The 13,274-nt window shown below is 41.5% G+C and overlaps 1 protein-coding gene and 1 long non-coding RNA gene across 4 annotated transcripts in view; one reads left to right on the top strand and one right to left on the bottom strand.

The window, feature by feature from the left end:
- DLEU7 (deleted in lymphocytic leukemia 7) overlaps positions 1-13,274 on the bottom strand; it is a 114,482-nt gene that overhangs the window by 78,974 nt on the left and 22,234 nt on the right. The window lies entirely within an intron of this gene.
- Positions 1-13,274, top strand: part of LOC141581623 (uncharacterized) — a 410,679-nt gene that overhangs the window by 382,040 nt on the left and 15,365 nt on the right. The window contains exon 7 of one of the 2 annotated variants that reach the window (XR_012514363.1): positions 285-8,114. This is a non-coding gene — a long non-coding RNA (uncharacterized LOC141581623). Of the gene's footprint in view, positions 1-284; positions 10,260-13,274 lie in introns of those variants that run through there. The other variant, XR_012514364.1, reaches the window with a different exon arrangement.

The following is a 13,274-nucleotide window of genomic DNA, read 5'->3' as shown; positions in this document are numbered from 1 at the left end:
CATGTGAATTTGTGAATGTTTTGTGATTTAATGGTACAACATTTTCCCTAAAGGAGCAAGGCCCAGAAAACAGGAGCAAAACAGCTTTTAGTGCAACCTCATGACTATTCAGTAACTCCAGCCCCATTAACCTTAGAGCTTCTGATACTGCTAAACAACAAAACTACCCCACTTTTTAATGAAAAATTCAAGCATTTGGTTTCAAGAACAGGAAATATGTTTGACGGGGGCTACAAAAAAGTAGATTTATTTTATTTATTTATTTATTTTTTTTTTTGAGGCAGAGTCGCAGTCTGTCACCCAGACTGGAGTGCAGTGGCACGATCCGGGCTCACCGCAACCTCCGGATTTAAGTGATTCTTCTGCCTCAGCATCCTAAGTAGCTGGGACTACAGGTGAGCACCACAGTGCCTAGCTAATTTTTTTTTGAGACAGAGTCTCGCTCTGTCACGAAGGCTAGAGTGCAGTGGCATGATCTCGGCTCACTGCAACCTCCACCTCCTGGCTTCAACCAATTCCCTGCCTCAGCCTCCTGAGTAGCTGAGATTACAGGCATGCGCCACCATGCCTGGCTAAATTTTGTATTTTTAGTAGAAATGGGTTTTACCATATTGGCCAGGCTGGTCTCAAACTCCTGACCTTGTGATCCGCCCACCTCGGCCTCTTAAGTGCGAGGATTACAGGCGTGAGCCACTGTGCCCAGGACAAGGGAAGTAGAATTGTATAATATAAAGTGGATATCATAGTAAACATTTCAATTTAATTGAGCAAAAGTGTGAAGTCAATTACATCAGAAAGTCCTCTAAGTTTGTCTTCAATACCCTCTTGTCTCTCATTCGTTAATCTTATCTCAGCCCCTCTCTGTCTTGGGCCCCGTTCCACAGAACTGTGGCAAAGGCATTTACAAGGCTATTAATGCCATTAAGGTTTTTATGGCTAACTATTCTTTTATACATAAATAAAGTTAACATAATGAGATAACTTTTATCTCATTCTCCTCTTTTCATCCTTCAATTAAACTTGCTGCAAGGCAAGAACGTGGATAGAAGAGCTTATTCCTCTTCCCTCTGAGTATGTCTATTCATGCAATATATGTATAAACAGTAATCCTGCTATATACACATATACTTCCATTCTGAGTTACACAGGAAATAGGTGTCTAACAAGTAACGTGTAATCTGAGACTGAAAGAGAGGCAAGGGAATATATTTAAAAAAAAAAGGAGGGGAAAGCAACAAAGACCAACATCTGTTACCTTTATCTGTGTATAAAAGAATAGTTAGCCCTAAAAACATAATGCCATTAGTAGCCTTCTAAATGCCTTTGCCACAATTTTGTGAAGTGTGGCCCAAGACAGAGAGGGGCTGAGATAAGATTAAAGAATGAGAGACAAGAGGGTATCAAAGACAAACTCAGAGGACTGAATGAGATTGTGTATAAAAGAGTATCAGTACTTCCCAGCCATTATCAAGTGGCACGAAAAGTGTCATTTGTGAGGAGCACTATATTTATTCATTTGGGCAAATCAGCAAACCAAGTGCATCTGAGGAATTCTTTAAGGTGGGTGTGTGGATATCCCAAGGACGTTAATCTTCCAGATTATTGCACTGCCTTCTTTATGTTTGAGATTACAGCATCAGGCTCAGTGCACCTCTTCCCCTTCCTTCCTCCATCTGCACTCCCTTCCTCCTCCCCACTACACACAGTTCCAAGCTCCTGTACTCCTGAGCTCCGTTTCGAGCTGGAATACAGGTGCTGGGAGGCAGAATCTCCTCTCTCCCTTTTGTACCAACCTAAGCCAACACTGTCATCTCCAACTTGTTTCTAGGATCCCTGTGAATTTGTTTTTCTGCCAGCTACCCTTATGCTCCATAGGCATTTTGTAATGCCTTTTTAAGGAAAAAGAAAAGAAAGACATGATTATTATCAAAGTCTCCACCAAGTCAAGGGGAACAAATTATTGGTACTTCTGTGCCAGGAAAGATTTCTGCCAAGCTTGGAAGTGTCTCCTGAATTATGACTGTATGCTTGGGGCAGATATGAACTTGTCTACAAGAAGAGAAATTTATAAACTATGGTTCAGCTTCAAATATCATTTCCATTGAGCATAGCAGTAAACATGTCACATCCAACAAAGGTAAAGCTCTCTGGTAGCACATACTGGGGCTGTGACAGCCTAGACCTTTGGTTCTGGTATGTAGCTAAGTAAAACCAGCATTGTGGTCATTTCTTGGCTGTAGAATGGAACACTGGGATCCCTGATGAGGATACCCAGATGATATGGAACACTGCTAGTCGAAGTTCTGCTGAATTAAATGTGTCTTGAAACTCACGGATCCACAAGATTTATATTCCTCCCCGATAGATTTACTGCGTGAGGATCTGGCACCAGAGCCTGAAGGAAAAGTGGAAAAGGGAGCCAACCGTTGGAGAGAATTTTCAGATGTGGAAGATTTGGTTCTTGCAGTTCTATGTTCTGTCGGAAGCAAGTGTCCAAATGGCTTGCTACCCTCCAAAGGCCTTCATTTAAATCAAGAAATGGAAAACAGCCAAAGAAACCTGAAGATAGTTCTTCAGTCAGTGTAAGGCATGCAGTCAAAAGGATGTAAGGTAAGCTGATCTGGGAGCTCTTGGAGCTAACAGAAGATCACAGAACACGGTGAGGAGAGAGCATCTCAAGACAAGAGCAGGGGACAAGTACCATCTTGTCATTCCCGTATCCGGTTCCAATTAAAAGATCACCAGTATGCCCCCTACTTTTATTCTATAGGAAAATGTGTTTCCACCATCCAGAAATTCATTATTATGGATCATCTAAAAATAAGAGTCAAAGGAAACAGCGGGGTGAAACAGTTAAGGAAATTCAATGGAGAAAACAACACATGATGCGACTTTTTTCAGAATTAGAAAAAGGCATCCACGACCTGGCTTCATGTGAGTGTCACACACTGCCTAAGGTACTACACGCTCTTAAAGTAAAAGAAAAACACAACCTGACTTTGAAGTGAGAATGAAAAGGAAGAATACTGCATAGGAAAGTTGAGGAGGAAGGCCACTCGGAGTGACCCAGGCTGGCCTAGTCATTGTTAGGATGATCATCATGATTATTAATCGTTTATTGAGTGATTGCTACATGACTGTTTTTAACTCAACACCTGCCTAAAATATGCTGATCAGTTAAATCCTTAAAATGATTCTTTTCACTTTTTCCTTTAGGTTTAGAGATTTACCGAAAAACGTAAGTGACAAACCACATAAATTCATTTACCAAACATTTATTGACCTGTTACCCTGTTCTAGGCATCGCTGCTCTACTGAGAATACAGCTGTGAACGACATCCCTGGTGCTTTAGTTCTAGTGAGGAAAAGCAGGTGTATTCATTTCTTATGGCTGCTGCAACAGATTACCACAAACTGGTTGGCTTCTAACAACAGAAATGTATTCTTCCACAGTTCGAAGGCCAGAAGCCCCAAATCAAGAGGGCCCTAGTGCAGCACTCCCTCCGAAGGCCCTAGAGGAGAATCCACTCCTGGCCTCTTTCATCTTCTGGTAGCTGTCAGCATTCCTGACTGTGGGGCCCGTCACCACACTCTCTGTCCCCATGGGCATGTTGCTTCCTGCTCTTCTGCCTGTTTTCTCTCCCTTTGCCTTTTTCTTATAAGCATATTTGTGATGACATTTAGGGTCCACCCAGATAATCTAAACAATTTCACCATAATATCCCTAATGTAATCACATCTGTTAACCACATAAGGTAATATTCACTTTATTGGGATATGTGATAAAATTTACAGGTCTCTTTGATTAAGATAAACATAACTTTTGGGGCCACCATTTAGCCACTGCAACAGGAGAGAAATAGATATATTGAGGCCATTATGAGAGCAACAGAGAAAACAAAGCAGGGAGAAGGGACAAGAGAGTAATGGGATGCTATTTTTGCCTATGGGGCTACCTCCTTAATGTGGAGGTTTTGGAGCAGAGATGTCCTTGAAATAGATGAAGAACATTGTTCCGGCAGAGGGAAGAGCAAATGCAAAGGCCCTAGAAGTGATCGTTGTCGTCTTTGAAGAGGTGAGTGGTAAAGAGACCCATGTCTTACATGTGTAGTAGGAGATGGGTCAAAAAGGCAGAATTTGGATCTTATTCTGAGTAAAAAGTGAAGCCATTCATAGAGCAGAGACATAATTGATCTGACTTTTATTACTGTGGCTGACGTGTGGAGAATAGACGATAGAGAGCCGGGAAGTACTATGACCATTCAGGGAGATACTGCAATACTCCAGGCAGCAGACAGTAGCGCCCAGACCTACAATAGTGGCTATAGACGTGGTGAGAAGCGATGTAATTTGAGACATGTTTTGAAGGTTGGGCCAACAGGATTTGCTGGTTGAGTGAATTTATGTGATAATAATAAGAGAGTCAAGGATGTTGCTGATGTTTTTTGCCTGTGTGACTAAACGATAAGAGCTGTGGCCAACTGAAATTGAAAGGTCCAGAGGAATAGTCTTGGGAACTCCTCATAATTCCATTTTGGAATTTGAAATTACTTTCGACATCCAAGTAGAGATATTCTGTAGTCAGTTGAATACAGGAGTCTGGAGCGAGCTCAAGGTGAAAGACATATATCTGGGCATCATTAGTGAATAGCCAGTATTGTAAATCACCAACTAGTAGGTGTGGTTAGAGAAAAAGACAAAAACTGAGCCCCGAAGCACTACATAGTTAAGAAATCAGGAGATGTGGAAGAACCAGGACAAAGGTCTGTAAAGTAAGCCAGTGAAGAAGTGGAATCATGAAAGTCTGCTGACCTGGAAACCAAATAAGAAAGTGACTCTAGGACAGAATAGTCAGTCAACTGCATCAAAAGCTGCTGCTAGATTAAGTAATACGAGGATTGTGAATCTACCATGGAATTTATCAGTGAGGCATCAGGAGTCTTGATGAGAAGTTTTGATGGAGTTGTGGGCACAAATTTATTTGGAGTGGGTTCAAAAGGGAAATGGATACAAGAATTGTAAGCAACTAATTTGCACAATTATTGCAATGAGTTTTGCTGTTAAGAGGAGCAAAGAAATAGAGCAATCGCCAGAGGAATTTTTTCAAATTGGAAATACCATAACATATTATCATGCTGAGGCAATGATATTATGAGAGGCCAAAATTGGTAATGTAAGCAAGAGAATGAATGTAAGAGAGAAGTCCACAAGTAAATGAGAAGGGACAGAGTCCAGAGCCTTAGTGACCAACCAGCCTTGCACAGGAGCAGGGCAGTCCTCCTTATAACAGAAGCAAACTCAGAGTACCTGTGTACAGATGCAGGATTGGTAGATCTGCTAGTGAGACGAGGAACATGCTCTCCTGATGGCTTCCATTGTCCCTGTGCATTTAGAAGCAAGCTCATCAGCTGAGAATGAGGAGGGTAAACAAGGTAAAGTTTGAAAAGGTGTAGAAGAGACTTCAGAGAGTGAATTGTTAAGGCCAGCAGTGAATTACCTAGTGAATTTTCCAGAATAGTGCTATATCATAGAAACATAATGCAAACCACCTATGGAATATTAAGTTTTCTAGTACCCATACTGAAAACATGAGAAGAAATAGGTACAAATAATTTTAATACTATATTTTACTTAACATATTCAAAATATCATTTCAACATGTAATCAGTATGGAAACTACCAAGATATTTTAAATTCTTTATTTTTAGTAATGAGTTTTCAAAAGCCAGTGTGCATTTTACATTTTCAGCACATCTCAATTCAGATGAGCCACATTTTTTTTTTTTAATTGAGATGGAGTTTTGCTCTTGTTACCCAGGCTGGAGTGCAATGGCGCGACCTCGGCTCACCACAACCTCCGCCTCCTGGGTTCAGGCAATTCTCCTGCCTCAGCCTCCTGAGTAGCTGGGATTACAGGCACGTGCCACCATGCCCAGCTAATGTTTTGTATTTTTAGTAGAGACGGGGTTTCACCATGTTGACCAAGATGGTCTTGATCTCTTGACCTCATGATCCACCCACCAGATGAGCCACATTTTAAGTGCTCAGTAGCCACTGTGGCCAGTGCTGCCATATTGGACATGGCAGGTCTAGGGAATGAAGTAGGGCTAATGGAGAATACTAAGGATCCCTGGAAATTGGGAGCCATGAGCTGAGTGAGATTAGCATGGCTGGGTGTTTGTTTTTCTCCAGCCACATTCAGAGCTCCTGTACAGACACGGAATAGGCAGAGAGTTGGACTTGACCAGGAATTGAGTTTTGCAAGCAGCATTCAACCAAAGGGAAAAAAAGGAAGGGAACTGGTGGCGCGTGCAACCAAGTGATTGTACAGACTGACCACAGAACACAAGACACAGAAGTGAGCATGGGGCAGGGGAGGGGCATACAAGATGGTAGGGGCAGCCAAACTTCTAATAGCATCAAAGAACTTTAAGAACTGTAGGTGCTATGCAGCATACAAAGATGTCTAGATAATTCCTATCCTCAGCAAGCTAACCTTGACAGCAGATTTACCAACAGCTATGCTATTAAGATGGCATACGTAAATGCCAGAAAAGTAGCACAAAATGTGTTCTATGGGAATGTGGAAAAGGAATAGTTCACTTCTGGCTAGGATGACCCATGAGGGTCCACGGAGAGGGTGGTGGGTAAATCAGATCTTGAAGGATGAATGGGATATCTGTCGGCATACAGGAAACATGGTACAAAGCGAGGAAACAGCACAAGCACAAGCACAGATAGAAAATGGAAAATGTTCACTATGTCTTTGGGTAAGGTAAAAACAACAACAACAACTTAATATTCATTGAGAGAACCATTAATAGCAATGGGGTGGGCAGCATATAAACAATTATGGATCTTGAAAGAAAAGTGCAGGGCTAATTTCCCTGGGGGAAGAAAGACTTCATCATAAAAGAAAGGCATCCCCCTAGAATACAATGTTTCTTAGGTGTGGGGAAATTGAGTGCCCAAGATTACTCTCAAGAAATAAATGCCATCACTTCTCAGCCTTTTGGCTAAGATCAAATGAAGAAATAAATGCCCTTTATTTCTGGCCCACCCTAACCCTACACACACTCATGCACATGCACACACATGAACATGTATGCACACACATGCACACAGACACACAGAGCGTTCATCTTTCCTTTAGAATTCAGTCTCATATACTTAGTTCTCTTCTGTGGAAATGGTCAGTTACACCCAAAGAGAAGCATATGTTTACCTTTCATTTTCAGATTCTGGAATAAAACATTTAGAACTAACTAGGATTAGAGTAGGTAAGATCAAAAAGGCTTTGATTACTATTAACACTTCTTTAGATATAGTACTGTACTCCCACCACGCAGATCCAGTTTATGATTCTTTTAGAAAGCAAGCTGTACACTATAATCTTTTTTGTTCTAAATCTGTTGCTGTTTCTGTTAAAATTTTAAGGGAAAAAGTAGCATTTAACATTACTTTGGTTCTCAACACAGTCATCATTGAACAATAAGAAATTTAGTTTTTCCTAAGTGTGTGTGGAGTCCACTCCCTCCCTCCTTTCACAAGAATTTCCCATTTCAATCAGAATATCTATAAAGAGTAATACCTAGGCAGTTCCACATAAGACTTTAATAATACTGTGCTTTGTATTTACATATCATACATGATTGGCCCGTCATAGCTCACTATCACTTTAAATTTACAAATCAGTATATAAAAGCACAAGGTTTAGAAGCAACTCTTCTCGTGCCCAACAGTAAACTCATAATTACTGACACATGTGGCCCTACAAAGGTAACTCTTGTGACATAAAAGGAAGTGTCCAGTAAGTATTAATAGAACATAGCAATTATCAAATATCCCATTTATTCAAGGTAATTTTAAGAACCATGGTGCTTTAATTATATAAATAACCATATTAAGCCCTTTAGATCTACATTAATATGAATACAAATTAAGGTATTCAATAAAAACTAATGATATGAATTAATTAATAAATATATAAATACATAATCAAATCAGTTCCACAGAGTAGAATGTACTTCAATCAAAAAGTCAGCAAATAGAAGAAGGGAAGATGGCCGCCTAAGAACAGCTCAGGACTTCAGCTCCCAGTGAAAGTGCAGAGGGTGAGTGGACGCCGCATTTCCAGACGAATTTTTATTGCCCATAGACCAGGAGATACCCAGACAGAGGGGTTGCCAGCACTGCAGTTCCAGCCGGTGCGGCTGTTTTGGCCCCCGTGGGGCTGATTCGGCCCGCGTGGCTACTGTGACCACGCCCTGTTACGGCGGTTCTCCATACAAAAGCCATTGCTCTAAGAGCCCTCTTAGCTGGCGATCGGAGCCCTGAGACGGCAGAGTTGCCCATTCATCTGAAATAGTGAGCCAGGCCAGGAGATTCCTAGGCAAAAAATCCGCCAGGAGCTGGCGCCGCTGTTTGAGCCGACTCAGTGAGTCGCAGCACGGGAGATCCCAGCGCCTTTTCAACAAGCGACTGGAACACTGGGTCGTTCAACTTAAAAAATAAAAAAAAAGACTCTGAATCAGGGAGCCAGGTGATCAGGTTCAGTTGGTCCCAGCCCCCACCCCCAACAACAACAACAACAATGAAAACAAAAACAGTAATTGAAAACGATCTGGGTTCAGCATTTCACAGCAGGTGCAGCTGAACCCAGGATGGTCCAGCTCTGTGGGGGAGGGGCGTCCGCCATTACTGAGACTCTCCACCGCTACGGAGGCAGGCCGCCATTGCTGAGGCAACCTGCCACAACAGAGAGAGTCCGCCATAACAGAGGCGGGACCACCGTTGCTGAGGCAGTTCTAACTACGCCCATATAAACAGGACTGCAGGGAAGAGCACAGGGCAGCTGGGCAGAGCCCACAGCAGCTCAGCAAAGCCTCTGCAGGCAGACAGTGGCTAGGTGGGCTGCTAGCTGGGCGGGGCAGACCTGAAAGAAAAATCAAAAAGGGCAGTAGCACAACAGAAACTCATAAAGCCCTAACTCCCTGGGACACAGCACCTGGGAACAAAAAGCGGTCTATGAGTTCAGCTGCAGCAGACCTAAACGTACCTGCCTGGCAGCTCTGAATGAACAATGGAGCTCACAGCTCAGGACTTAAGCCCCAATAAAAGATAGACTGTCTCCTCAAGTAGCTCCCTGACCCCCATAGATCCAAAGAGTCACCTCATAAAGGAGAGAACGGACTGACAGTTGGCGAGCATCTTTCAGGGACAAAGATAGCGGAAGAGGAAACGGGTAGCAACCCTTACTGTTCTGCAGCTGCTGCAGGTGATCCCCAGGCAAACAGGGCCTGGAGAGGACCTCAGCAGTCCTACAGCAGAGGGGCCAGACTGTTACAAGGAAAGCTAAAAAAAAAAAAAAAAAAAAAAACAGAAGTAACTTCAGCATCCACGAACTAGAAGCTCACTCAGAGACCCAATCTGAAAGACTAACTACAAAGACAACAGGTGGATAAACCCACAAAAATTGGAAGAAACCAGTGCAAAAAGGATGAAAACTCCCGAAACCAGAACACCTCTCCTCCTAAAAGGGATCACAACTCCTCACCAGCAAGGGAACCAGACCGGATGGAGAAGGAGTGTGGTGAAATGACAGAATCAGACTTCAGAAGGTGGGTAGTAAGAAACTACAGTGAGCTAAAAGAACAAGTTCTAACCCAATGCAAAGAAACTAGGAACGTTGAAAAAAGATTGGACGAAATGCTAACAAGAATGGACAACATAGAGAGGAATATAAGTGAATTGATGGAGCTGAAAAACACAACACGAGAACTTTGCGAAGCATGCACAAGTTTCAACAGCCGAATTGACCAAGCAGAAGAAAGGATATCAGAGGTCGAAGATCAACTCAATGAAATAAAAAGAGAAGGCAAGAACAGAGATAAAAGCGCAAAAGGGAATGAACAAATTCTTAAAGAAATGTGGGATTATGTGAAAAGACCTAATCTACGTTTGATAGGTGTACCTGAATGTGATGAAGAGAATGAATCCAAGCTGGAAAATACGCTTCAGGATATTATCCAGAAAAACTTCCCCAACCTAGCAAGGCAGGCCAATATTCAAATCCAGGAAATACAGAGAACACCACAAAGATATTCCTCAAGAAGAGCAACCCCAAGGCACATAGTCATCAGATTCACCAGAGTTGAAAGGAAAGAGAAAATGCGAAGGGCAGCCAGAGAGAAAGGTCGCGTTACCCACAAAGGGAAGCCCATTAGACTCACAGCAGATCTCTCAGCAGAAACCCTATAAGCCAGAAGAGAGTGGGGGCCAATATTCAACATCCTTAAAGAAAAGAACTTTCAACCCAGAATCTCCTATCCAGCCAAACTAAGCTTCATAAGTGAAGGAAAAGTAAAATCCTTTGCGAACAAGCAAGTACTCAGAGATTTCATCACCATCACACCTGCTCTATAAGAACTCCTGAAAGAGGCTCTACACATATAAAGGAACAAAGAGTACCAGCCACTCCAAAAACATACCAAATGGCAAAAGAGCATTAACACAATCAATAATCTGCATCAACTAACCAACAAAACAGCCAGGTAGCATCAAAATGACAGTATCAAACTCACACATAACAATACTATCCCTAAATGTCAATGGACTAAATGCCCCAATCAAAAGACACAAACTGGCAAACTGGATAAAAAGCCAAAACCCATCAGTGTGCTGTATCCAGGAAACCCATCTTACATGCAAGGATACATAAAGGCTCAAAATAAAGGGATGGAGGAAGATCTACCAAGCAAATGGAGAGCAAAAAAAAAAAAAAAAGCAGGAGTTGCAATTCTCATCTCTGATAAAATAGACTTTAAAGCAACAAAGATCAAAAGAGACAAAGAAGGACATTACATAATGGTAAAAGGATCACTGCAACAAGAAGAGCTAACGATCCTAAATATATACGCACCCAATACAGGAGCACCCAGATACATAAGGCAAGTTCTTAATGACTTACAAAGAGACTTAGACTCCCACACAATAATAGTGGGAGACTTTAACACCCCATTGTCAATATTAGACAGATCAACCAGACAGAAAATCAACAAGGATATCCAGGACCTGAACTCAGACCTGGAACAAGCAAATCTAATAGACATTTACAGAACTCTCCACCCCAAATCCACAGAATATACATTCTTCTCAGCACCACATCACACCTACTCTAAAATTGACCACATAATTGGCAATAAATCACTCCTCAGCAAATGCAAAAGAACAGAAATTATAACAAACAGTCTCTCAGACCACAGTGCAATCGAGTTAGAACTCAGAATGCAGAAACTAACTCAGAACCGCACAGCTTCATGGAAACTGAACAACTTGCTCTTGAATGTTGATTGGATAAACAATGAAATGAAGGCACAAATAAAGATGTTCTTCGAAACCAATGAGAATGAAAACACAACATACCAGAATCTCTGGGACACATTTAAAGCAGTCTCTAGAGGAAAATATATAGCAATGAGTGCCCACATGAGAAGAAAGGAGAGATCTAAAATTGACACCCTATCATCAAAATTGAAAGAGCTAGAGAAGCAAGAACAAAAAACTCAAAACCTAGCAGAAGACAGGAAATAACTAAGATCAGAGCAGAACTGAAGGAAATAGAGACACAAAAACTCTTCAAAAAATCAATAAATCCAGGAGCTGGTTTTTTGAAAAGATCAACAAAATAGACAGACCACTAGCCAGATTAATAAAAAAGAAAAGAGAGAATAACCAAATTGATGCAATAAAAAATGATAAAGGGGATATCACCACATATTCCACAGAAATCCAAACCATCATCAGAGATTATTACAAACAACTCTATGCACATAAACTAGTAAACCTGGAAGAAATGGATAAATTCCTGGACACCTGCATCCTCCCAAGCCTAAACCCGGAAGAAGTCGAAACCCTGAATAGACCAATAACAAGGTCTGAGGTCGAGGCAGCAATTAAGAGCCTACCACCCAAAAAAAGCCCAGGTCCAGATGGGTTCACAGCCGAATTCTACCAGACATACAAAGAGGAGCTGGTACCATTCCTTCTGAAACTGTTCCAGACAATCCAAAAAGAGGGAATCCTTCCTAAATCATTTTATGAGACAAACATCATCCTGATACCAAAACCCGGCAGAGACTCAACAAGAAAAGAAAACTTCAGGCCAATATCCATGATGAACATAGATGCAAAATTCTTCAATAAAATACTGGCAAGCCGATTGCAACAGCATATCAAAAAGCTTATCCACCATGATCAAGTAGGATTCATCCCAGGGATGCAAGGCTGGTTCAACATACGCAAGTCCATAAACGTAATTCACCACATAAACAGAACCAAAGACAAAAACCACATGATTATCCCAATTGATGCAGAGAAGGTCTTTGACAAAATTCAACAGCACTTTATGCTAAAAACCCTCAATAAACTAGGTATTGACGGAACGTATCTCAAAATAATAAAAGCTATTTACGACAAACCAACAGCCAATATCATACTGAATGGGCAAAAACTGGAAGCATTCCCTCTGAAATCTGACACTAGACAAAGATGCCCTCTCTCACCACTCCTATTCAATATAGTACTGGAAGTTCTAGCCAGAGCAATCAGGCAAGAAAAAGAAATAAAGGGTATTCAAATCAGAAAGGAGGAAATCAAATTGTCTCTATTTGCAGATGACATGATTGTATATCTAGAAGACCCCATCGTCTCAGCCCCAAATCTCCTGAAACTGATAAACAACTTCAGCAAAGTCTCAGGATACAAAATCAACGTGCAAAAATCACAAGCATTCCTATACACCAGTAACAGACCTAAAGAGAGCCAAATCAAGAACGAACTGCCATTCACAATTGCTACAAAGACAATAAAATACCTAGTAATACAACTAACAAGGAACGTAAAGGACCTCTTCAAGGAGAACTACAAGCCACTGCTCAACGAAATAAGAGAGGACACAAACAGCTGGAGAAACATTCCATGATCATAGTCAGGAAGAATCAACATCATGAAAATGGCCATACAGCCCAAAGTAATTTACAAATTCAATGCTATTCCCATCAAGCTACCAATGACCTTCTTCACAGAACTGGAAAAAACCACCTTAAACTTCATATGGAACCAAAAGAGAGCCCGCATAGCCAAGTCAATTCTAAGCAAAAAGAACAAAGCAGGAGGCATCACACTACCGGACTTCAAACTATACTACAAGGCTGCAAGTTCTAGGCGACTTGTTAACTCAGTGGTTTATAAAAACACACATGGCAAGAAAATGC

The sequence above is a fragment of the Saimiri boliviensis genome, chromosome 16, assembly GCF_048565385.1.
Source record: "Saimiri boliviensis isolate mSaiBol1 chromosome 16, mSaiBol1.pri, whole genome shotgun sequence".
In the NCBI taxonomy this organism is placed as follows: Eukaryota; Metazoa; Chordata; class Mammalia; order Primates; family Cebidae; genus Saimiri; species Saimiri boliviensis.
This window is presented reverse-complemented; position numbering and strand designations above follow the sequence as displayed.